The sequence below is a fragment of the Triticum aestivum genome, chromosome 7B, assembly GCF_018294505.1.
Source record: "Triticum aestivum cultivar Chinese Spring chromosome 7B, IWGSC CS RefSeq v2.1, whole genome shotgun sequence".
NCBI lineage: Eukaryota > Viridiplantae > Streptophyta > Magnoliopsida > Poales > Poaceae > Triticum > Triticum aestivum.
This window is the reverse complement of record NC_057813.1, coordinates 543,250,459-543,274,875: the sequence shown is the minus strand read 5'-3', so window position 1 is coordinate 543,274,875 and position 24,417 is coordinate 543,250,459.

Genomic DNA, 24,417 nt, shown 5'->3' with positions numbered 1-24,417 from the left:
ATATTATCAAGCAATAGTGTAGCATCTCCTAATGTAATTTCCATAAACGTGCCTCCCGCGGCCGAATCTAAGAGATTTCTAGAAGCAAAGTTCAAACCGGCATAAATTTTTTGTATGATCATCCATAAATTCAAACCATGAGTAGGGCAATTGCGAAGCATCAATTTCATTCTTTCCCAAGATTGGTTAACATGCTCATGATCAAGTTGTTTAAAATTCATAATATCGTTCCTAAGAGAGATGATCTTAGTGGGAGGAAAATACTTAGAGATAAAAGCATCTTTGCACTTGTTCCAAGAATCAATACTATTTTTAGGCAAAGATGAAAACCAAACTTTAGCACGATCTCTAAGTGAAAACGGAAATAACTTTAATTTGACAATATTGTTATCCGTATCTTTCTTCTTTTGCATGTCACACAAATCAACAAAATTGTTTAGATGAGTAGTGGCATCTTCACTAGGAAGGCCGGCGAATTGATCTTTCATAACAAGATTCACCAAGGCAGTATTGATTTCACAAGACTCAACATCATTAAGAGGAGCAATCGGAGTACTAAGGAAATCATTATTATTGGTATTCGAGAAATCACACAACTTGGTATAATCTTGTCCCATGGAAACAAGTAATCCAACACACAAGCAAACAGAAAACGGCAAACGGAAAAAGGTGAGCGAAAAGAGAGGAGGAGATTGGGAAAGAGAGGGCGAATAAAACGGCAAGGGTGAAGTGGGGGAGAGGAAAACGAGAGGCAAATGGCAAATAATGTAACTGCGAGGGAGATAAGTTTGTGATGGGTACTTGGTATGTCTTGACTTGAGCGAAGACCTCCCCAGCAACGGCGCCAGAAATCCTTCTTGCAACGTCTTGAGCTAGCATTAATTTCCTCGAAGAGGAGAGGGTGATGCAGCAAGTGTAGCGTAAGCATTTCCCTTAGTTTTTGAGAACCAAGGTATCAATCCAGTAGGAGGCTCCTCAAAAGTCCCACGCACCTACACAAACAAACTGAGAACTCACAACCAATGCAATAAAGGGGTTGTCAATCCCTTCACGGCCACTTGCAAAAGTGAGATCTAATAGAGATAGTATGATAAGGTAAATATATTTTTGGTATTTTATGATATAGATGCAAGAAAAGTAAAGATGCAAATAAAAGTAGATTGAAAGCAAATATGATAAGAGATAGACTCGGTGGCCATAGGTTTCACTAGAGGCTTCTCTCGAGAGCGTAAGTATTATGGTGGGTGAACAAATTACTGTCAAGCAATTGATAGAAAAGAGAATAATTATGACGTTATCTAGGCATGATCATGTATATAGGCATCACATCCAAAACAAGTAGACCGACTCCTGCCTGCATCTACTACTATTACTCCACACATCGACCGCTATCCAGCATGCATCTAGAGTATTAAGTTCATAAGAACGGAGTAACGCATTAAGCAAGATGATATGATGTAGAGGGATAAACTCATGCAATATGATATAAACCCCATCTTAATATCCTCGATGGCAACAATACAATACGTGTCTTGCAACCCTTTCTGTCACTGGGTAAGAACACCGCAAGATTGAACCCAAAGCTAAGCACTTCTCCCATGGCAAGAAAGATCAATCTAGTAGGCCAAACCAAACCGATAATTCAAAGAGACTTGCAAAGATAACTCAATCATACATAAAAGAATTCAGAGAAGATTCAATTAATAACCATAGATAAATCTGAACATAAACTCACAATTCATGGATCTTGACAAACACAACGCAAAAAGAGATTACATCGAATAGATCTCCACAAGAGAGGGGGAGATCATTGTATTGAGATCCAAAAAGAGAGAAGAAGCCATCTAGCTAATAACTATGGACCCATAGGTCTGAGGTAAACTACTCACAACTCATAGGAGGGGCAAGGATGTTGATGTATAGGCCCTCCATGGTCGATTCCCCCTCCGGCAGAGTGTCGGCGAAGGCTCCAAGATGGGATCTCGCGGATACAGAAGGTTACGGCGGTGGAAATTGTGTTTCGTGGTGCTCCTGGATGTTTTCGGGGTCCGTAGGTATATATAGGAGGAAGAAGTACATCGGTGGACGCCCGAGGGGCCCACGAGATAGGGGGCGCGCCCTACTTGGGGGGGCACCCTCCTATCTCGTGGGGCCCTCAGAGCTTTCTTGACTTGCACTCCAGGCTCTCCGGACCAGATTTGTTCCAAAAATAACGCTCCCGAAGGTTTCATTCCGTTTGGACTCCGTTTGATATTCCTTTTATTCGAAATACTGAAATAGGCAAAAAAAATAGCAATATGGGCTGGGCCTCCGGTTAGTAGGTTAGTCCCAAAAATGATATAAATATGTAAAATAAAGCCCATAAGCATCCAAAATAGGTAATATAATAGCATGGAACAATCAAAGATTATAGATACGTTGGAGACGTATCAGCGCGCTCCAGGTCGCGCGTCCGCTCCACCTCGGCCTGGGCAAAGGTCACGAGCCAGTCCGTCCGCCCGCGCAGATGGCGGCTAACGGCGTCCAGCGCCACCTCCTCCTGGGTCTGAGGGCCGAAGACACTGGCGCCCCCGCTCCGCGCCGGCTGCAGCGCGGCGGCCCAGCGCCCACCCTGCCGGAGCACCAAGGCGTGCAACCCGCTGGCCGCTCGCGACGCGGCCAACACCTCCTCCGACACGGACCCGGACGCCAGGACGCCCTGCATCGCCGCCTCCGGTCCGGACCCTGGGACATCCTGCTGCGCCACCACCGGCCCAGCTGCCGGGGTAGCCTCCGGCACCGCCGTTCGCGGCACCTCCTCCAGCACCAGCGGCGCCTCCGGCACCGTCGCCGGCGGCGCCTCTTCCAAGATGACGCCGCCTCCACCACCATCAGCCCCCGCGCCCATGACCACATCGGCCCGCGGTGGGGTATCACCCTCCACCTCCACGACCTCCTGGTCGAGGATTGCCACCTCAGCCCGGCCTCCCCGGCCACGCTCCCTCGCTGACGACGGCTCAAAGATCATCGCCGCCACCACCGTGACCTCCGGCATCTTGTGCCAGGCTGGCTCGCGCCCACACCGCCGCCGCGTCGGTCCAAGCCCGGACCGACGCCACCTCCAGCTCCGCCTCGGCCCGGTTCCTGTCCCGCCAAGCCAAGGCTTCGGCATCGTTCGGGTCCAGGCCGAGTTCGAGTTGGCCCGTCCCTCCGCCTCAGCTTGGTCGGCGAGGTTGGACCGTCTCCTGCGGAATGCGCCCCTTCGGCGAACGTAGCTTCCGCCGCCGCCCTCGCCAGCGTGATTGGCGACCTAAAGAAGAAGGCAGGATAAGCCAAAAAAGAAGACAAGTCCAGCTCAGCAACCTGGACGTATGCAGAAGATAAAAGCTCACCCCGTCAAGACCGGGACCGGGGTCGGCCTCTCGCCGCGCCTTCTCTTGGCCAGCCTCCCAGGCTCGGCCGGGTCCGTCATCCGCTTCGGGGCCTGGCGTCGCGGCGTGATGCTGTCTTTTCCATGCGGGTGGCTCGGCGCCGCCCCATGCGAGGACCCGGCTCCGCCCGCGTCGCTGCCTCCCCCGCCCAATGCCGCTACACCATTAATCAGCGTCAGCATCGCCCGCACTGCGATGTGATCAACAATTCAAGACAAATGAAGAAAGAAAGATTCATGATTTACCCGCGCGACGCCTAGCGCTGGCGTCAGACTCGGCCACCTCCTCGCCGCCTTGGGCCGCGGGCTCCTCTGGTGCCACCGGCACCACCTGCGATGGAGCCCGGGCATAAGGATGCCGAATCGCATTCAACAATATCTCCCGCGTCGCGTCGGGACGAATGAGAAGATTTGCAGTAGCAAAGTAAGAAGTACGACACTCACTTGCGGTGCCGGGTTCGACTGGCTGTACGGCGCCTTGCCGAACCGCCAGTCCTCTCCAAGGTTGGCCTTGGAGATGTCGTTCACGCCGCGCGCGACCTGCTCCGCAAACAGCCGCGTCGACCCCATCCGGTTGGGGTCCTGAAGCCCGATCATTTCGCCAATGAGGCGGGAGTGCCTCGGAAGCAGAAGGACCCGGCATGTGATGAACGCGGCAAGGAGGTTGGTGCCGGTGAGCCTCTCCTGCATCCTCATCACCATCACCCGCTCGCAGAGGTTGATGATCTCCTGCGACGGGTGCTGGAGCGAGTAGCCCTAGTTTGTCTTCGCCCGCGGCGGCGCGACGGTGAAGGGAGGAAGATTGATATGGTCCACACCGTAGTTGCAGACGTAGAAGAAGGAGTTCTGCCACTTCTTGGCAGAATCCTCCAGCGAAATCTTGGGGAAATCAGCCCCCGACCGCTTCGAGATGACGGCGGCGCCGCAGTGGGCGAACTCCCCGGCCGATGGGCCCTGCTGCTTCAAGGAGAAGAAGTGGGCCCAGAGGTCGATCGTTGGCTCGACCCTCAGATACCCCTCGCAAAGGGTCATGAAGCTGGAGAGCTGGACGATGGCGCCGGCGCCAAGATGATGCGGTTGGAGCCCGAAGAACTCCAAGAACGCACGGAAGACGGTGCTCGCCGGCAGCCCAAAACCACGCTCGAAATGCGTGAGGAAGACGATGCACCCCTGCCCCTCGGGCCGGGGCCTCTGCTCGCCCTGCGGCAGGCGGACGTCGATGTCCGTCTCCCATGGCAGGCGCCGCGAAGCTCGAAGCTGAGTGATATCCTCGGGGGTGACATTGGAGCCCATCCTGGAGCCCGACGGCAGCGCCATGGGCAGAAGAAGAAGAGAGAAGATGGATGACGGAGAAAGCTTTGCTCTGGGCTGCGGGCGCAATTGTGCGTTAGTGGCGAAGAGCAGAGCAGGAGCAGGGGGACAGGAGGGCGCGAGCGAGAATGGTGTCCGCCGCCCCTTGCCCCCCTCAATTTATAACCCTCGGTTCAAACGTGGGGAAGTGGGATCATCTGCATGCACCCATTCCACTAGCCCGCAATAAGTGCGCACGTACACACGTAGTAACTACCCGGGGAAGAGCAACCGACCCCCGAACGCTGCAATAAATCCGCACGCGTGGGCCAAGGGTGCGCGGCGGTGGGCCCCGGCCCGTCGCCCAGTCCCGTCACGCGCATGGCCTGTCAGGCCCCTCCGGCTTCTGGGCACCATGTGGCGCCTACACGAAGCCCGAGGGGTTGCCTCAAGATTCGACGGACTCCTCGGTTCCCACCATAGCCGGGATGCCGCGATCCGGTTTCCGAGAAAATCGGCACACAGTGCGTGTTGCTAGACCCGGCGCTCACAGAATCCGCCTTGCTCACGGGGGAAACTGCGAAGGCCCACACATCCGAAGACAGCGGACCTTCATAGCTTCGGGGACTACTATCGGGGGGATGAACCCCGTGCAGGCAACGGAACCCGGATCCTTTTCAAAAACGGCGGGGCCTACATCGCCCCGCAAACCGGCAAGCGCCTGGCCGGGTCGCTCAACCCGGCAAGGCCCGCAACCCGGCCAAGCCCTTCGACTCGGCAAGGTACGTCGACCCGGCCATAGCAACCGGCGCAAGACGGGGCCACCAAGGCTTCCCCAACAAGTCGACCCCACCCGTGGCGTGCACGGCAACCCAGCCACGGGTCAGCTCCCGTCCCATCCAGGCTGTACGATGGGACAAGACTTCAGTCACCGATGACCAAGACTACATTGCTTCCGCCCATGCCTATGGTCAGCCGAAACGTGGCAACAATGCCCCTTACCTACCCACAGACTAGGGCTAGCGTGGCAACAGTGCTCCCGCCCTCACCGCTGACGGCAGCAAGCGGCAACCTAATGGAGAACACTGTACACGACTCGACTCGGCCAGGCCCTAATGATCGACAAGACGGTGAACAGTTCCCCTAGGCACGCTGGGTCCGCACCTAGGGGAACCCGGCGAACCACAAGCCCTCAAGCGGGACCCAGCCCGGTATCCTGGACACCGACAATCTGGACCCACCGACTTGGTGTATTACCATTGTAACCCTGGGTGGGTTGATCCATAAAACCCCCTAGGAACCCACGCCTACAGGGACATGAGGCATGAGGCATATGTATGCGACACAAGAGAAACACAAGTGAGTATAGGACTAGCCACCCAATAGCAGCACCGGAGAGAAGGAGCAGCCCAAGCCTTGGCCAGCTTCCTTCCTCCTCCATACAGCTCCAGGAGCAACATTGTACTATCGATCATCCAACTAAACTCGGCAGGACTAGGGATATTATCTCTCCGGAGAGCCCCGAACCTGGGTATGTCCGACGTCCCGCGCCCGCGCATGCCAACCTCGCCTTTGGAGCCCACCAGTGCCCTCGAGCCTTCTCCTCTCTTTAGCCATCCCTTGGCATCTGCCGTGCACCCACCATGACACATGCAATTGAAACAAAAACAACATAGCCTTCACGATATTTATGTTCATGGTGGATTATATCCTACTCATGCTTGCACTCAGTGTCTATTAATTTTAATGCATGTTCATGACTGTTGTCGCTCTCTAGTTGGTTGCTTCCCAGTCTCTTTCTAGCCTTCATTTGTACTAAGCGGGAATACTGCTTGTGCATCCAAACTCCATAAACCTCAAAGTTATTCCATATGAGTCCACCATACCTTCCTATATGCGGTATCTACCTGCCGTTCCAAGTAAATTTGTATGTGCCAAACTCCAAACCTTCAAATGAAATTCTGTTTTGTATGCTCGACCAGCTCATGTATCAACTAGGGTTGTCTGTATCTTCCATGCTAGGCGGGTTATTCTCAAGAGGAGTGGACTCCGCTCCTCATTCACGAGAAAATGGCTGGTCATCGGGATGCCCAGTCCCATGCTCAAATCAAATCAAAATAATTGCAAACAAAACTTCCGCAGGATTGTTGTTAGTTGGAGGCACCCGTTATTTAGGGCAAGCCATGGATTGATGATTGTTGGTGGTGGGGGAGTATAAACTTTACCATTCTGTTTGGGAACCGCCTATAATGTGTGTAGCTTGGAAGATATCGAGATCTCTCGATTGTTATGTTGACAATGAAAGTATGCCACCCAAAATATTATTTATCTCTATTTCAAAATCGAACTCTGGCACCCCTACAAATCCCTGCTTCCCTCTGCGAAGGGCCTATCTATTTACTTTTATGTTGAGTCATCACCCTCTTATTAAAAAGCACCCCCTGGAGAGCACCGCTGTCATTTGCATGCATTACTATTGATTTATATTGTGTATGACTATGACTGGATATCTTTTACCATGAATTACAATGTTTAGTCACTCCTTGATCTTTAAAGGTGCTCTGCATTTATGTTTTGCAGTCTTAGAAAGGGCTAGCAAGATACCATCTTGTTATATCATATTATGATTGTTTTGGGAAAGTGTTGTCATCCGAGATTTACTATTATTGCTCGCTAGTTGATTATGCCATTGATATGAGTAAACATGAGACCTAAGTGTTATTGTGAATATGGTTAGTTCATAATCTTTGCTGAAAACTTGAATGATGGCTTTACATATTTGCAACAAAAAGAGCAAACAGAGTTTGTAAAAGTTTTTCTTTATCACTTTCAGTTTATCAACTGAATTACTTGAGGACAAGCAAAGGTTTAAGCTTGGGGGAGTTGATACATCTTTCTCGTATCTACTTCTACAAACACTTTTGCCCTTGTTTTGGACTCTAATTTGCATGATTCGAATGGAACTAATCTAGTCTGATGCTGTTTTCAGCAGAACTGCCATGGTGTTATTTTTGTGTAGAAATAAAAGTTCTCGGAATGACCTGAAAATCCACGGAGCAACTTTTTGGAATTAGTAAAAAATACTGGCAAAAGAATGTGCACCAGGGGGCCCACACCCTGTCCATGAGGGTGGGGGCGCTCCCCCTCCAGGGCGCACCCCTACCTCGTGGGCCCCCTGAAGCTCCACCGACCTCAACTCCAACTCCATATATTCACGTTCGGGGAGAAAAAAATCAAGGAGAAGTATTCATCGCGTTTTACGAAACGGAGTCACCACCAAGCCCTAAACTCTCTCGGGAGGGCTGATCTGGAGTCCGTTGGGGGCTCCGGAGAGGGGGGGTCCATCGCCGTCCTCATCATCAACCATCCTCCATCACCAATTTCATGATGCTCATCGCCGTGCGTGAGTAATTCCATCGTAGGCTTGCTGGAAGGTGATGGGTTGGATTCTCCTTCTGTTATGAGTAAACTTGTGACACCTAAACCTGCTTCTACTATTAATTTTGATATGTCGCATGTTATTGATGATGCCACTTCTACTATGCATGATACTTATGATGAAACTACTTCTATGCTTGATACTATCGTGCCATTAGGTGAATTTCTTGATGAACAACTTGCTAGGGCTAGAGAGAATGAAATAATTGAAACTGATAATATTGATGAAAGTGATGATGAAGGTTCTCCCCCTAAATATGAATTTCCTGTTGTTCCTAAGGGTTATGTTATGGATGAATAAACTGCTAGATATTTTCTTGCTTGCAATGATAGATCTGATCTTAAGAAATTATTAGCTAAGCTCAAACAAAAGTCTCTGAATGCTAGAATGAAACATGACCCTGCTTTTGCTACTTCACCTATCTGTGTTACTGATAAGGATTATGATTTCTCTGTCGATCTTGAGATAATTACTTTGGTTGAATCTGGTCCTTTTTATGGCAATGAATCTGAAACTTTTGTGGCACATCTTACTAAATTGAATGATATAGCCACCCTGTTCACTGAAGATGAGAAATCTCGCTACTACTATATCCTTAAGATTTCCCCGTTCTCACTAAAGGGTGATGCTAAAACTTGGTTTAATTCTCTTGATCCTGGTTGTGTGCGTAGTCCCTAGGATATGATTTGTTACTTCTCTGCTAAATATTTCCCCGCTCATAAGAAAAAGATGCTTTAAGGGAAATATATAATTTTGTGCAAATTGAAGAAGAGAGTCTCCCACAAGCTTGGGGGAGGCTTCTCCAATTACTTAATGCTTTGCCTGATCATCCTCTTAAGAAAAATGAAATACTTGATATCTTTTATAATGGACTAACCAATGCTTCCAAGGACCACCTGGATAGTTGTGCTGGTTGTGTTTTCGGGGAAAGAACAGCTGATCAAGCTGAATTGCTATTGAATAATATGTTGACTAACGAAAACAATTGGACACTTCCTGAACCAACTCCTAAGCCAACCCCGAAGAAAAGAGGTGTTCTATTTCTCAGTCCTGAAGATATGCAAGAGGAAAAGAAATCTATGAAAGAGAAAGGTATTAAACCTGAAGATGTTAAGAATTTACCTCCTGTTGAAGAAATACATGGACTTAATATACTGCCTATTGAAGAAATTCATGGTCTTGATAACCCGACACAGGTAGTCAGGGTAAATTCTCTCTATAGATATGATAAAGTTGAAATTCCGTCTACTAAGTTTGCTAGCCAATGCTTGGATGAATTTGACGACTTTATGGCTAAACAAGAAAACTTCAATCCTTATGTTGGTATACAATTGAAAAGTAATACTTATATGATTGGACACTTGAGTGATTATATGTCTAGAGTTAAGGATGAACTTAAACTCACTAGTAAACATGCTTCCATGGCTACCACTCAAGTAGAACAAGTGCTTAAGGCTCAGAATGATTTGCTCAATGAATTAAATAATAATAAACATGATTTTGTCGTCAGAGTAGCAACTAGAAAAGGTAAAATGACTCAGGAACCTTTGTATCCTGAGGGCCACACTAATAGAATAGAGCAAGATTCTCAGAGAAATAATGTAGATGCACCTAGTCCTAAAAAGAAGAAAAAGAAAAATGATAGGACTTTGCATGCTTCTAGCGAACCTGTCGTTGACACACTTGAGAATCCCAATGATATTTCTATTTCTGATGCTGAAACACAATCTGGTGATGAACATGAACCTAGTGATAATGTTAATGATAATGTTCATGCTGATGCTCAACCTAGCAATAACAATGATATAGAGGTTGAACCTGCCGTTGATCTTGATAACCCGCAATCAAAGAATCAACATTATGATAAGAGAGAATTTGTTGCTAGGAAGCACGGTAAAGAAATATGTAACGCCCCAAGACCGATGCTCCAAAAGACTTCCAGCTACTCCGAGTTTTGTCGTGTGATTTGTTTTGCTTGTTGCATTGCATCATGTCATCTCTTGCATTGCATCATGTCATCATGCCAGCATGCCATTTAATTTTTATAACTCTTCTAAATAAATTGTATGGATTTTTTCGATCCATTTAAATCGAGGGAATTCACTTGTGATTTCTCTTTATAACTTATAAAAGCCACTCAATATTATTAGGGAGCTTATTAAATATTTCTTTATTTCGGAAATCACCAAAACACACTTGCAAAATAATTCCCCATGCCTTTGTTATCTCACCTCTTGACCTCAAACTTTGTCCAATAAATTATTTCATTATTTTCCAGAGCTCCACCAAAAATCCGAACATTTTTGGACACTTCTAAATCCTAGTCCAAGTTCAAACCCATTGGAATTATATTCAAATGAGTTTGAATTTAAATCTTTCAATCATGGCCTTTCTATTTTCTTGGAACGAGCATATTTTTGCGAGTCCGGGAAAATTACCCTCATGCCCTAATTCTTGTCCACTCATTTCTTTTCTCTCCCTTTCTTTCTTTGCTTTTCTGTTTTTGGAAGAGTTTTGAAGAGAGAGGGAGAAGAGAGCCCAGCAGCCAGGCCTCTGGCCACTTCTTTCTCCACCTGGGCCGACCCAGCCCACCTCTTCAGGCCCAGTCGGACCCGTCTATCTAACCCTAGCCCGATCCCCATCTCTCCCTCCTATCGATCTCTCCCTTCGTTCTCCCCCTGCGCCGCAGCGCACCCGCAACGCACGACCCCACTCCCTCCTCTCGATCCCCATCTCCCTCTCGTCTCTCACCTCGCGCTCACCCGCTGCCAGCGCCAGGGAGAGCCCCTGCAGCTCCACCAGTGCCATCCATCCCCGTCGCCCGAGCGCTCAAGGAGAGCAGCTCCTCGAGCTCGTCGCCCAGCCTCCAAGTCCTCCGTCGCCGCCGGACCAGATCCATCGTCGCCCCTGCCGTCCCCGAGCCCCAAGCCGCCGCCGCGTCAAGTCCCATGTGCCTCCTCTTGCGATGCCCACCGCTGCTGCCTTCTTCCAGCGCCACCACCCGCTTCTCCGCCGCCGCGCCATCTTCTTCAGGCACTCGAGCACGAGCTCGTCCGCGCCCCGGCTCCTCTTCTCTATGTTCGCGCGCCCGCAGCGCTCGGCCTCCTTCCACGCGCCATGTCCGCCTCGCCTCCTCTGCTCTGCCCGTACCAAGCCTCCACCACCTTGCCCCGTGCCCGCCATGGCCCTCCTCGCGCCCCTGCTTCCTCTCCAACGGCCTTTCGTGGCTGCAACCACCTTTGCGGCCAAGGCCACGCCGGCTACTTCTTCCAGTAGCTCGAGCAGTCCTCGGTGACCTCCCTAGGCAGGGCCTTGGCAAGTCCCTTAGATCCCCTTCGTTTTGCCAAGACACGGCAATCAGGAACACCCAAGGATGCCTTCGTGGATTTCGCCAAGTTCACCGGATGCCTAGTACGACTACAGGACCATCAACACCAAGTACCCCTTCGGAACACCAAGTTCCACTATGTTTGCCATGTACATCTACACCAAGACCGGACCGACAAGTACCCCGACAATGTGTGTACCTCTACCGACGACCCCAGACATCTACGAAAAACGTGTACAACTACTTCCTCTACGACCGCTACGAGAACGTCTACTTCCACTACGACACGAGTATAACTACTTCCACTACGACCCGTGAACGACTACTTCCCTCGATGTTTTTGAACCGCCCGGAAACGCTCGCTTCAAAGGTATAACCCCAAGACAACATCCGTGGACCGAATGCATGTGTTGTATGAGATGAATCGTATGTTTGCACCGTGCCCGTTTGATCCTTGCACGTTCCTTCCTCGTTTGCCATGCCGCCGTCCCGTGGGAACCCGGAATCCGGGAGCACCCCACCATCCTTGCATGACACGCTCACGCCCACTTCTTTTGCACCGGTATCTCCGTGAGTTACCGAAACTGATATGTTTCCGTGGCATCATTTTCGGATATGTTGTCGTGGCATCATTTTTGGATATGTTGCCGTGGCACCATTTTTGTTTCACCGCCGTGGCACCTTTTTCCTTCCGCCTTGGTGACCAAATGCTTCATAACATGCTCATGTCAACTTTTTCTTAAAATTGCATAAAAGTGTATATGTCATCCGCATCATGATAACAACATTTAAAATGTTTAAAATTGTGTTTGCATTAAACTACTAAAAGACATGTGGGGATTTACCGGAATTGTTTTTTGTTATTCCGGCCTCACTTAAACTTGCCTAAATAGTTAGTTTTTATTAAGCTTCACCCCTTTTGCCATGTTTAATAACATTTAATATTGTTGGGTACATAACCGAGAGAGAACTAAATAATTGATGTGGTGTTTCATCAATATGCAACTCGTTGCATATTGAGCTCCACTTAATTTGTAGTATTGTTTGTTGCACTTTGCCATGCCATGCCTCTTTAAACCGAACATGCATCATACTTGATTGTGCACCATGCCATGACTATGCTTGTGTGTTTACCGCGTTGTTTGCTTCTTTCCGGTTTGCTTCTCTCGTTAGCTTCGGTTCCATTTCGGAGTTGTGAGGATTCGTTCGACTACGTCCGTTTGTCTTCTTCATGGACTCGTTCTTCTTCCTTGCGGGATCTCAGGCAAGATGACCGTTACCCTCGATATCACTTCTATCTTTGCTTGCTAGTTGCTCCGTTCTATCGCTATGCTGCGCTACCTATCACTTGTTTACCATGCCTCCCAAATTGCCATGTCAGCCTCTAACCTTTTCACCCTTCCTAGAAAACCGTTGCTTGGCTATGTTACCGCTTTGCTCAGCCCCTCTTATAGCATTGTTAGTTGCAGGTGAAGTTGAAGATTGCTCCACGATGGACAGGATTATGTTGGGATATCACAATATCTCTTATATTATTAATGCATATATATACTTGGTAAAGGGTGGAAGACTCGGCCTTATGCCTGGTGTTTTGTTCCACTCTTGCCGCCCTAGTTTCCGTCATACCAGTGTTATGTTCTCGGATTTTGCGTTCCTTACACGGTTGGGTGATTTATGGGACCCCCTTGACAGTTCGCTTTGAATAAAACTCCTCCAGCAAGGTCCAACCTTGGTTTTACCATTTGCCACCTAAGCCTTTTACCCTTGGGTTCGGCAGACTCAAGGGTCATCTTTATTTTAACCCCCCCGGGCTAGTGCTCCTTCGAGTGTTGGTCCGAACTGAGTAGACTGCGGGGCCACCTCAGGGAAACTTGAGGTCTGGTTTTACTCGTAGGATGTCTCATCCGGTGTGCCCTGAGAACGAGATATTTGCAGCTCCTATCGGGATTTGTCGGCACATCGGGCGGCTTTGCTGGTCTAGTTTTACCATTGTCGAAATGTCTTGTAAACCGGGATTCCGAGTCTGATCGGATCTTCCTGGGAGAAGGTATATCCTTCGTTGATCGTGAGAGCTTATCATGGCCTAAGTTGGGACACCCCTGCAGGGTATAAACTTTCGAAAGCCGTGCCTACGGTTATAGGCAGATGGGAATTTGTTAATGTCCGGTTGTAGATAACTTGACACCAGATCTGAATTAAAACGCATCAACCGCGTGTGTAGCCGTGATGGTCTCTTTTCGGCGGAGTCCGGGAAGTGAACACGGTTTTGGGTTATGTTTGACGTAAGTATGAGTTCAGGATCACTTCTTGATCATTGCTAGCTTCACGACCGTTTCGTTTGCTCTCTTCTCGCTCTTATTTGCGTATGTTAGCCACCATATTTGCTTAGTGCTTGCTGCAACTCCACCTCATTACCACTTCCTACCCATAAGCTTAAATAGTCTTGATCTCGCGGGTTTTGAGATTGCTGAGTCCTCGTGGCTCACCAGATACTATCACAACAGTTGCAGGTGCCGATGATACCAGTGCAGATGATGCAACCGAGCTCAGATGGGAGCTCTACGAAGATCTTAGTTATTGCTACGTTTCGTTTATTGTTGATCAGTAGTGGAGCCCAGTTGGGACGATCGGGGATCTAGCAGTTGGGTTATCTTCTTTTCTTTTGGCTTCGTCCGTAGTCGGACTATGTGTGTACTCTGAATGATGTATGAATTATATGTTCATTGTGTGAAGTGGCGATTGTAAGCCAACTCTTTATCCCATTCTTGTTCATTACATGGGATTGTGTGAAGATGACCCTTCTTGCGACAAAACGACAATGCGGTTATGCCTCTAAGTCGTGCTTCGACACGTGGGAGATATAGCCGCATCGTGGGTGTTATAAGTTGGTAATCAAAGCCATCCCCGACTTAGGAGCCCCCTGCTTGATTGTTTGCTGGCGTTGTTGAGTCTAGAAAAAAAATGTTTTGAGTCTTAGGATTATATATATCGGAGAGTAGGATTCTTTTTACTCCTCAGTCCCTTCGTCGCTCTGGTGAGGTCTCCTGACGTAGATGTTTTGTCTTTCCTCACTTCAAATTTCACTAAAAAAAATTTAGGATCATGCGGGTATCTTGGAATCGTTCCGATGGTTTTGTGACGAGAATATTGTTCTTGGTGCCTCCTGTCTATTATGTGGCATTGACCCGGGGAGTTGAGCTCCGAGGTGTTGTCGTCATAATTTTATCATTGTAGTTCTGGAATACCTAAGTTTTGCCGACATCGAAAATCTCTTTTATGCAGTTGTTGGTGAGATAACCTCGATGCCACCCAGTACTGGGGCGGGAGTTCAGGAGTATTGCCATAACTCGTATAACAGATGTTTTTCGAAGGTTGAGGTACATGATTTCCGATGGTTTCTTGGTTATGTGTTGACGGATGGATACTGCTTGGATGTAGGTATTGTTAGTTTTGGGTGAGATATATATTGCTTCCCCTGTATCCCCAACACCTGATTGCATAACCAGAAAGTTTCGGGAGTTTTATAGGTGGGAATTCAAGTAGCTCCTAGAATATCTTTTCGACAGATGCATGATATGAGATTGGGGTTCGACGTCTAGTGGTCCGCCTTTCCACGATCGTTTTTATAGTGGTCTCGTTGTGTCTTAAAGAACCCTTGGCTATGCTGGTTCGGGGACACTTCATATGTCATGTGCACTGCCTTGTACATGATGGTGTTGTACACTCGAGCCCATGTGGGCCCCACCACAAAAACTTCGGACGGAATCTGTATCATATTTTTGTTCCGGCTTATTCTGCAAGCCAAACCCTTTGTTTTGTTTCATTTGTGGTATTCGAGTTGCTTCGAAGTCAAATGTTGAATCCATACCTTTCCTAAACGATGTTCTCATATTGCTATGTGAATACTAATCCCTCTTGATCGTCGAGATTGTCATGTCAATTCTTTTCTAACTGGTGTGCTTCTCTTCAAGTGGATCCAATCATTTCAACATTTCTGAGATCAATTCTAAGTTTTCTCAACGGTATCCGTTTCATCTGTCCCCAAGTTGCCTTTGTTTTCCCGCCCTCACACCCTTTTCTTCAAGGATTCAGATATCTTAATCAAGTATCCATCTTATGGATATGAAGTCTCTCCATTCTTTTCCGTCAATGTTCTTATCCGGTGATTCTCAAGAAGATACTAACGGAGCTACAAGTTTATCATTCTTCGTTCTCTTTTTCTTCTCCATTGGATTCAATTCAAGCTTTGTCGATCATATCCTTTCCTTGTTTCAAATGTTTTTCTCATGCCGATGCACCTCTTAATCTTTCACTTCTTGCTATTCATTTGTCTTGGAGTGCTCAAAATATCTCAAAAGATTCGTGTTTCCATTCTTAATCAGTTCAAGCTATTTGGAGATTATTATCTCATTCAAGTCATTTAATTCAACCGGCGCAATCCCCCCTTTCAATCAATCGTTCAATGATGATTTCTTTTTGAGTGGGCCCTAACCCACAGGTCTTTTCCCAGGATCTTACCTGACTCTTCTAATTATCAGGAGCAATTCTCAAATTCATTTCCAAGTTTGATGTAAGAATGAATTTCATCAGTCATATGCCTTTGTCCAAGATCTTCCAAATTCTTTCATCGTTGATTCAACCTTTCTATTCTTTATTATGGAGTGTCTCAACAATTCATGGTGGTTCTTGTCATCATTCTCAGCATGTGAAGACCGAAGAAGAGTTCCTCTTAAATCCTTACCCGTTCTTCCAGAGATTCATGGTTCTAGCTTTATACCATCCTCTCATAATTGCTTTCGATTGTGAGAATTCTTTTCACCCATCCGGAGCATTTCATGAGTTGTTTCCATTTTTTCCTCCGAAGGCCATCATGTCATAATTCTTCATTCTCAGCCTTCAGCTCTTGTTCTACAAATCTTACCGGTGAATCATTCAAATATTCTCTAATCAATTCATGATCCCTTCGTTCTCATGTATCTAAATTTCTCAAGTATCTTCTTTTGTTTTCAAACTCTTCCCGGTGTTTTGCTATCTTTTCTTTTCTTACGGTGGTTCTTTCAACATTCCTCTTCCGTTGTTATTGTATCAATTCATTCATTGTTTCCAAATCCCACCGGTGGTTCCATCAATAACTTCTCAAGTTTGCGCTATATCTCTATCTTTAATCATTTTCAATGAGAATAAGTAGTATGCCAAATCCGTTGCTTGTCATCAATTTAATTTGATGAAGGATAAGCATACAATAAATCTTATTCTTATTTTCCTTGAGGTGATTCAATTCTTTTCTTCCGGAGATTGTTCATGATGAAGTAATTCTCGGTTCTAGTGTTTCATTTTTTTCTTTTTCCGGAGTTCCAAGTTTTCTCGGTTATATCATCGCGAAGCTCCTTCTAAATCATCGCAAGGCTTCACTTTGTGTTTTCAACTTTACTTTCATTTTATCATCCTTTTATTACCGGAGTTCTTCATGGAGGCTCTACATGGTGGTTCATCAAGGATTCTTTTCATTCTTCAATTGTTCTTCAAGATTTCTCTCGAAGTTACGATTTGCCAAGCTATACTCTGAAATAAACATGGTGCCCAACACATGTTTTGTTTTTGTGAGGAGCTCAAGTATTCTTCTTCTTGCATTTCAAAGTGCTATTCTTTCTACCTTATCTTTTGAGATGGTGTTATGTCACTCTTGACAATTTCCTTCATGTTTCATGATTCATATGTTGTCAAGAATGAGGTATTTTAAATCCATCAATCTCTTCGTTGGAGTTATCTTGTGTCATATTTCACCTAAAGCCTTCCCTAAGGAATGTTGTATTGTGGTGCTTATAAATGACCCAAGTTCTTCACTTATCCTCCCGGTGGAATAAGTTTCTTGTCTCCTTGTTCATATCAATCCAATCTATTGTTTCCATTAGTGGCAGAATTTCACCTCATAATTTCGAGATGTTTTCCTTAAGCCCACAACAAGCTTATCCTTTCGTTGTTGATAATCCAACAACTCCGTTCTAGCTTTTCCAGTAAGCGTGCTCTTTCAAGATCAAGTTTTCCTTCGTTCATTCCATTCCATTTTTTTCATTTCTTCTGGAGGCATTGTGATGTTGTGCTCTTCACCCATCACGTCGTTTTGTCAAGTTCATGTTATTTTCATGCTTATTCATTTAACCGGAGTGTTGTGTCACCTCTTCAAGTTCTTTTCATCTTATCAAGTCTTGCATCTCTTTTCAACCGGAGTGTTGTTCGAAGTTGATCTTCCTTGTTCCTTGTTTATCTCGTTTCAACCAGAGTGGTTCCAATTCCTTCTTGTCCATTGTACTCGTCATTCATAGCTTTGCAACCTCCAAGGTTCACATGGTGTTCCTTGTTTCTATTTTCTACCGCAGTGCTCTCAATTGTGTTCAACTCCGTTGTGTTTTTTCTTTCTATTTTTCAACCTCTCAAGGTTCTTTGGTTTCACTCTTTTGTCGAAGAAGCAACTTAGTTTTACCTCCTCTCTTCCTCTTCCGTTTCTCTCCGGTGCCATCCTAGATCTCGGGACGAGATCCTCTTGTAGTGGTGGAGTGTTGTAACGCCCCGAGACCGACGCTCCAGAAGACTTCCAGCTACTCCGAGTTTTGTCGTGTGATTTGTTTTGCTTGTTGCATTGCATCATGTCATCTCTTGCATTGCATCATGTCATCATGCCAGCATGCCATTTAATTTTTATAACTCTTCTAAATAAATTGTATGGATTTTTTCAATCCATTTAAATCGAGGGAATTCACCTGTGATTTCTCTTTATAACTTATTAAAGCCTCTCAATATTATTAGGGAGCTATATTAAATATTTCTTTATTTCGGAAATCACCAAAACACACTTGCAAAATAATTCCCCATGCCTTTGTTATCTCACCTCTTGACCTCAAACTTTGTCCAATAAATTATTTCATCATTTTCCGGAGTTCCACCAAAAATCCGAACATTTTTGGACACTTCTAAATCCTAGTCCAAGTTCAAACCCATTTGAATTATATTCAAATGAGTTTGAATTTAAATCTTTCAATCATGGCCTTTCTATTTTCTTGGAACGAGCATATTTTTGTGAGTCCGGGAAAATTACTCTCATGCCCTAATTCTTGTCCACTCATTTCTTTTCTCTCCCTTTCTTTCTTTGCTTTTCTGTTTTTGGAAGAGTTTTGAAGAGAGAGGGAGAAGAGAGCCCAGCAGCCAGGCCTCTGGCCACTTCTTTCTCCACCTGGGCCGACCCAGCCCACCTCTTCAGGCCCAGCCGGACCCGCCTATCTAACCCTAGCCCGTTCCCCATCTCTCCCTCCTATCGATCTCTCCCTTCGTTCTCCCCCTGCGTCGCAGCGCACCCGCAACGCATGACCCCACTCCCTCCTCTCGATCCCCATCTCCCTCTCATCTCTCACCTCGTGCTCGCCCGCTGCCAGCGCCAGGGAGAGCCCCTGCACCTCCACCGGTGCCATCCGTCCCCGTCGCCCGAGCGCTCAAGGAGAGCAGCTCCTCGAGCTCGTCACCCCGCCTCCAAGTCCTCCGTCGCCGCCGGACCAGATCCATCGTCGCCCCTGCCGTCCCCGAGCCCCAAGCCGCCGCCGCGTCAAGTCCCATGTGCCTCCTCTTGCGATACCCGCCGCCGCTGCCTTCTTCCGGTGCCACCGCCCGCTTCTCCGCCGCCGCGCCATCTTCTTCAGGCACTCGAGCATGAGCTCGTCCGCGCCCCACCTCCTCTTCTATGTGTTCGCGCGCCCGCAGCGCTCAGCCTCCTTCCACGCGCCATGTCCGCCTCGCCTCCTCTGCTCTGCCCGTACCAAACCTCCACCACCTTGCCTCGTGCCCGCCATGGCCCTCCTCGTGCCCCTGCTTCCTCTCCAACGGCCTTTCGTGGCTGCAACCACCTTTGCGGCCAAGGCCACGCCGGCCACTTCTTCCAGCAGCTCGAGCGGTCCCCGGTGACCTCCCTAGGCAGGGCCTTGGCAAGTCCCTTAGATCCCCTTCGTTTTTCCAAGACGCGGCAATCAGGAACACCCAAGGACGCCTTCGTGGATTTCGCCAAGTTCACCGGATGCCTAGTACGACTACATGACCATCAACACCAAGTACCCCTTCGGAACACCAAGTTCCACTATGTTTGCCATGTACATCTACACCAAGACCGGACCGACAAGCACCCCGACAACGTGTGTACCTCTACCGACGATCCCGGACATCTACGAAAAACATGTACAACTACTTCCTCTACGACCGCTACGAGAACGTCTACTTCCACTACGACATGAGTACAACTACTTCCACTACGACCCGTGAACGACTACTTCCCTCGACGTTTTTGAACCGCCCGGAAACGCTCGCTTCAAAGGTATAACCCCAAGACAACGTCCGTGGACTGAATGCATGTGTTGTATGAGATGAATCGTATGTTTGCACCGTGCCCATTTGATCCTTGCACGTTCCTTCCTCGTTTGCCATGCCGCCGTCCCGTGGGAACCCGGAATCCGGGAGCACCCCACCATCCTTGCATGACACGCTCACGCCCACTTCTTTTGCACCGGTATCTCCGTGAGTTACCGGAACCGATATGTTGCCGTGGCATCATTTTTGGATATGTTGCCGTGGCATCATTTTCGGATATGTTGACGTGCCACCATTTTTGTTTCACCGCCGTGGCACCTTTTTCCTTCCGCCTTGGTGACCAAATGCTTCATAACATGCTCATGTCAACTTTTTCTTAAAATTGCATAAAACGTGTATATGTCATCCGCATCATGATAACAACATTTAAAATGTTTAAAATTGTGTTTGCATTAAACTACTAAAAGACATGTGGGGATTTACCAGAATTGTTGTTTGTTGTTCCGGCCTCACTTAAACTTCCCTAAATAGTTAGTTTTTATTATGCTTCACCCCTTTTGCCATGTTTAATAACATTTAATATTGTTGGGTACATAACCGAGAGAGAACTAAATAATTGATGTGGTGTTTCGTCAATATGCAACTCGTTGCATATTGAGCTCCACTTAATTTGTAGTATTGTTTGTTGCACTTTGCCATGCCATGCCTCTTTAAACTGGACATGCATCATACTTGATTGTGCATCATGCCATGACTATGTTTGTGTGTTTACCGCGTTGTTTGCTTCTTTCCGGTTTGCTTCTCTCGTTAGCTTCGGTTCCATTCCAGAGTTGTGAGGATTCGTTCGACTACGTCTGTTTGTCTTCTTCATGGACTCGTTCTTCTTCCTTGCGGGATCTCAGGCAAGATGACCGTTACCCTTGATATCACTTCTATCTTTGCTTGCTAGTTGCTCTGTTCTATCGCAATGCTGCGCTACCTATCACTTGTTTACCATGCCTCCCAAATTGCCATGTTAGCCTCTAACCTTTTCACCCTTCCTAGCAAACCGTTGCTTGGCTATGTTACCGCTTTGCTCAGCCCCTCTTATAGCATTGTTAGTTGCAGGTGAAGTTGAAGTTTGCTCCATGATGGACAGGATTATGTTGGGATATCACAATATCTCTTATATTATTAATGCATCTATATACTTGGTAAAGGGTGGAAGACTCGGCCTTATGCCTGGTGTTTTGTTCCACTCTTGCCGCCCTAGTTTCCGTCATACCAGTGTTATGTTCCCGGATTTTCTGTTCCTTACACGGTTGGGTGATTTATGGGACCCCCTTGACAGTTCACTTTGAATAAAACTCCTCCAGCAAGGTCCAACCTTGGTTTTACCATTTGCCACCTAAGCCTTTTTCCCTTGGGTTCTGCAGACTCAAGGGTCATCTTTATTTTAACCCCCCCCCCCCCGGGCCAGTGCTCCTTCGAGTGTTGGTCCGAACTAAGTAGACCGCGGGGCCACCTCGGGGAAACTTGAGGTCTGGTTTTACTCATAGGATGTCTCATCCGGTGTGCCCCTGAGAACGAGATATGTGCAGCTCCTATCGGGATTTGTCGGCACATCGGGCGGCTTTGCTGGTCTTGTTTTACCATTGTCGAAATGTCTTGTAAACCGGGATTCCGAGTCTGATCGGGTCTTCCTGGGAAAAGGTATATCCTTCGTTGATCATGAGAGCTTATCATGGGCTAAGTTGGGACACCCCTGCAGGGTATAAACTTTCGAAAGACGTGCCTGCGGTTATAGGCAGATGGGAAGTTGTTAATGTCCGGTTGTAGATAACTTGACACCAGATCCGAATTAAAATGCATCAACTGCGTGTGTAGCCGTGATGGTCTCTTTTCGGTGGAGTCCGGGAAGTGAACACGGTTTTGGGTTATGTTTGACGTAAGTAGGAGTTCAGGATCACTTCTTGATCATTGCTAGCTTCACGACTGTTCCGTTTGCTCTCTTCTCGCTCTTATTTGCGTATGTTAGCCACCATATTTGCTTAGTGCTTGCTGCAACTCCACCTCATTACCACTTCCCACCCATAAGCTTAAATAGTCTTGATCTCGCGGGTTTTGAGATTGCTGAGTCCTCGTGGCTCACCAGATACTATCACAACAGTTGCAGGTGCCGATGATACCAGTGCAGATGATGCAACTGAGCTCAGATGGGAGCTCTACGAAGATCTTAGTTATTGCTACGTTTCGTTTATTGTTGATCAATAGTGGAGCTCAGTTGGGACGATCGGGGATCTAGCAGTTGGGTTATCTTCTTTTCTTTTGGCTTCATCCGTAGTCGGACTATGTGTGTACTCTGAATGATGTATGAATTATATGTTCATTGTGTGAAGTGGCGATTGTAAGCCAACTCTTTATCCCATTCTTGTTCATTACATGGGATTGTGTGAAGATGACCCTTCTTGCGACAAAACCACAATGCGGTTATGCCTCTAAGTCGTGCTTCGACACGTGGGAGATATAGCCGCATCGTGGGTGTTATAAAAGAGAACCATGGGTTCAGAAACCCATGCCTTTTCCTCCTAAACCATCCAAGAAAAAGGATGATTAGGATTTTGTGCGCTTTGTTGAAATGATTAGACCTATCTTTTTGTGTATGCATTTGACTGATATGCTTAAAGTGAATCCTTATGCTAAGTACATGAAAGATATTATTACAAATAAAAGAAAGATACCGGAAGCTAAAATTTCCACCATGCTTGCTAATTATACTTTTAAAGGTGGAATACCTAAGAAACTTGGAGATCCAGGAGTACCAACTATACCATGCTCCATTAAAAGAAACTATGTTAAAACTACTTTATGTGATCTTGGAGCCGGTGTTAGTGTTATGCCTCTCTCTTTATATCGCAAACTTCAATTGAATAAGTTGACACCTACTGAAATATCTTTGCAAATGGCCGATAAATCAACCGCTATACCTGTCGGTATTTGTGAGGATGTGCCTGTTGTGGTTGCAAATGTTACTATCTTAACGGACTTTGTTATTCTTGATATTCCCGAGGATGATAGTATGTCGATTATCCTCGGTAGACCCTTTTTGAAAACTGCAGGGGCGGTTATTGATTGCAACAAAGGCAATGTCACTTTTCATGTTAATGGTAATGAGCATACGGTACACTTTCCGAGGAAACAACCTCAAGTTCACAGTATCAATTCTATTGGAGAAATACCATTGATTATTACTGTAGGTTTTGAATTTCCTCTTCCTACTGTCAAGAAGAAATATGATATTCTTATTATTGGGGATGTTCATATCCCCGTTGAGGTAACTTAGTGTCATTTTGGAATTTCTCCATTTTCATGCAATTCGGAATGAGTTTGTTAACAAGACTTGATCAACCTTGTTAGTGGATTCTTTTTGAGGAGCATGAGATGGATGAAGTTAGAAAGCACAACCTTCTGTACCCTCCTTTTCTGTTATTTAGATTTAATAAAGTAAAAATAGTATTTTCTGTTTGTTTTCTGAATTATCCATGCAATAAAAAATTACCCCAAAAATAGAAGTTCTCCAAATGCCCTGAAAATGAAATATGAATTTTTCTAGAATATTTGAGAATATCTGGCACTGAGAACACAACAGGGGGAGCAAGCACCTGACCACGAGGGTCCAGGGTGCGCCCTACCCCTGGGCGCGCCCCCTGCCTCATGGGCCCCTGGTGGTCCCCTCCACTTATTCCTACACCCATGCTCTTCTTCTTCCTCCCAAAAAAATCACTATCCAGCTCAAGCACGAGTTCTAGCTCATCTTGCTGCCATTTTCAATCTCCTTGCTCAAAGCTCCATTCACAAAACTGCTTTGGGGAATTGTTCTTTGGTATGTGACTCCTCCAATGGTCCAAATAGTTTTTGTTCTAGTGCTTTATTCATAGCAAATTTTTGCTGCTTAGGTGACCCTGTTCTTGAGCTTGCATGTCAAATTTATGTGGTCCCAAGTAATTCTAATGCATGATATAGTCTCTAGGCACTTGTGGGAGTAGTTGCTATCAATTTTGTTAAGTTCGATTCACTTTTATTTTGAGTTACTAAAAATTTCAGAAATTTTTCAGAGAAAGGAATATGTGTAGGAAAATGTACCAAGGTGGTTCTTCAAGGAAGCAAGGACCCAGGCTCGCAATACGTGAGCAGGATGATGAACCGCCGAGGGAAGCTTATGTGCGGCCTTGTGAATGGCCGTCAGAGGAGTTTATGGTCAAAGCAGGCATCAAGGATGAATTCGATGCATATGTGTGTAATGCTGATCTTGAGGACTTCATGCAAGATAAGTGCCCTCAATACTACCATTTAACTGATTCCTTTGTGAGAAGGTTTAAATTTACATCCTCATGCAATTCTCACAATGTCCTGTTTGATCTTTATGATAAATCTTATACCATGGACTTAGAAGATTTTACTACTGCTTGTAAACTCCCACAATGGGGTAGTGCTAGTGAACCTCGCAAATCTGAATTTAAAGATTTCCTTGCTAGTATCACTGTGGGGGATCCAGAAAAATAGCACAAGCTACCATAGGGAGCATTCATTTTCTTGCTATACATTATTTTTCTCTCTTTATAGGTA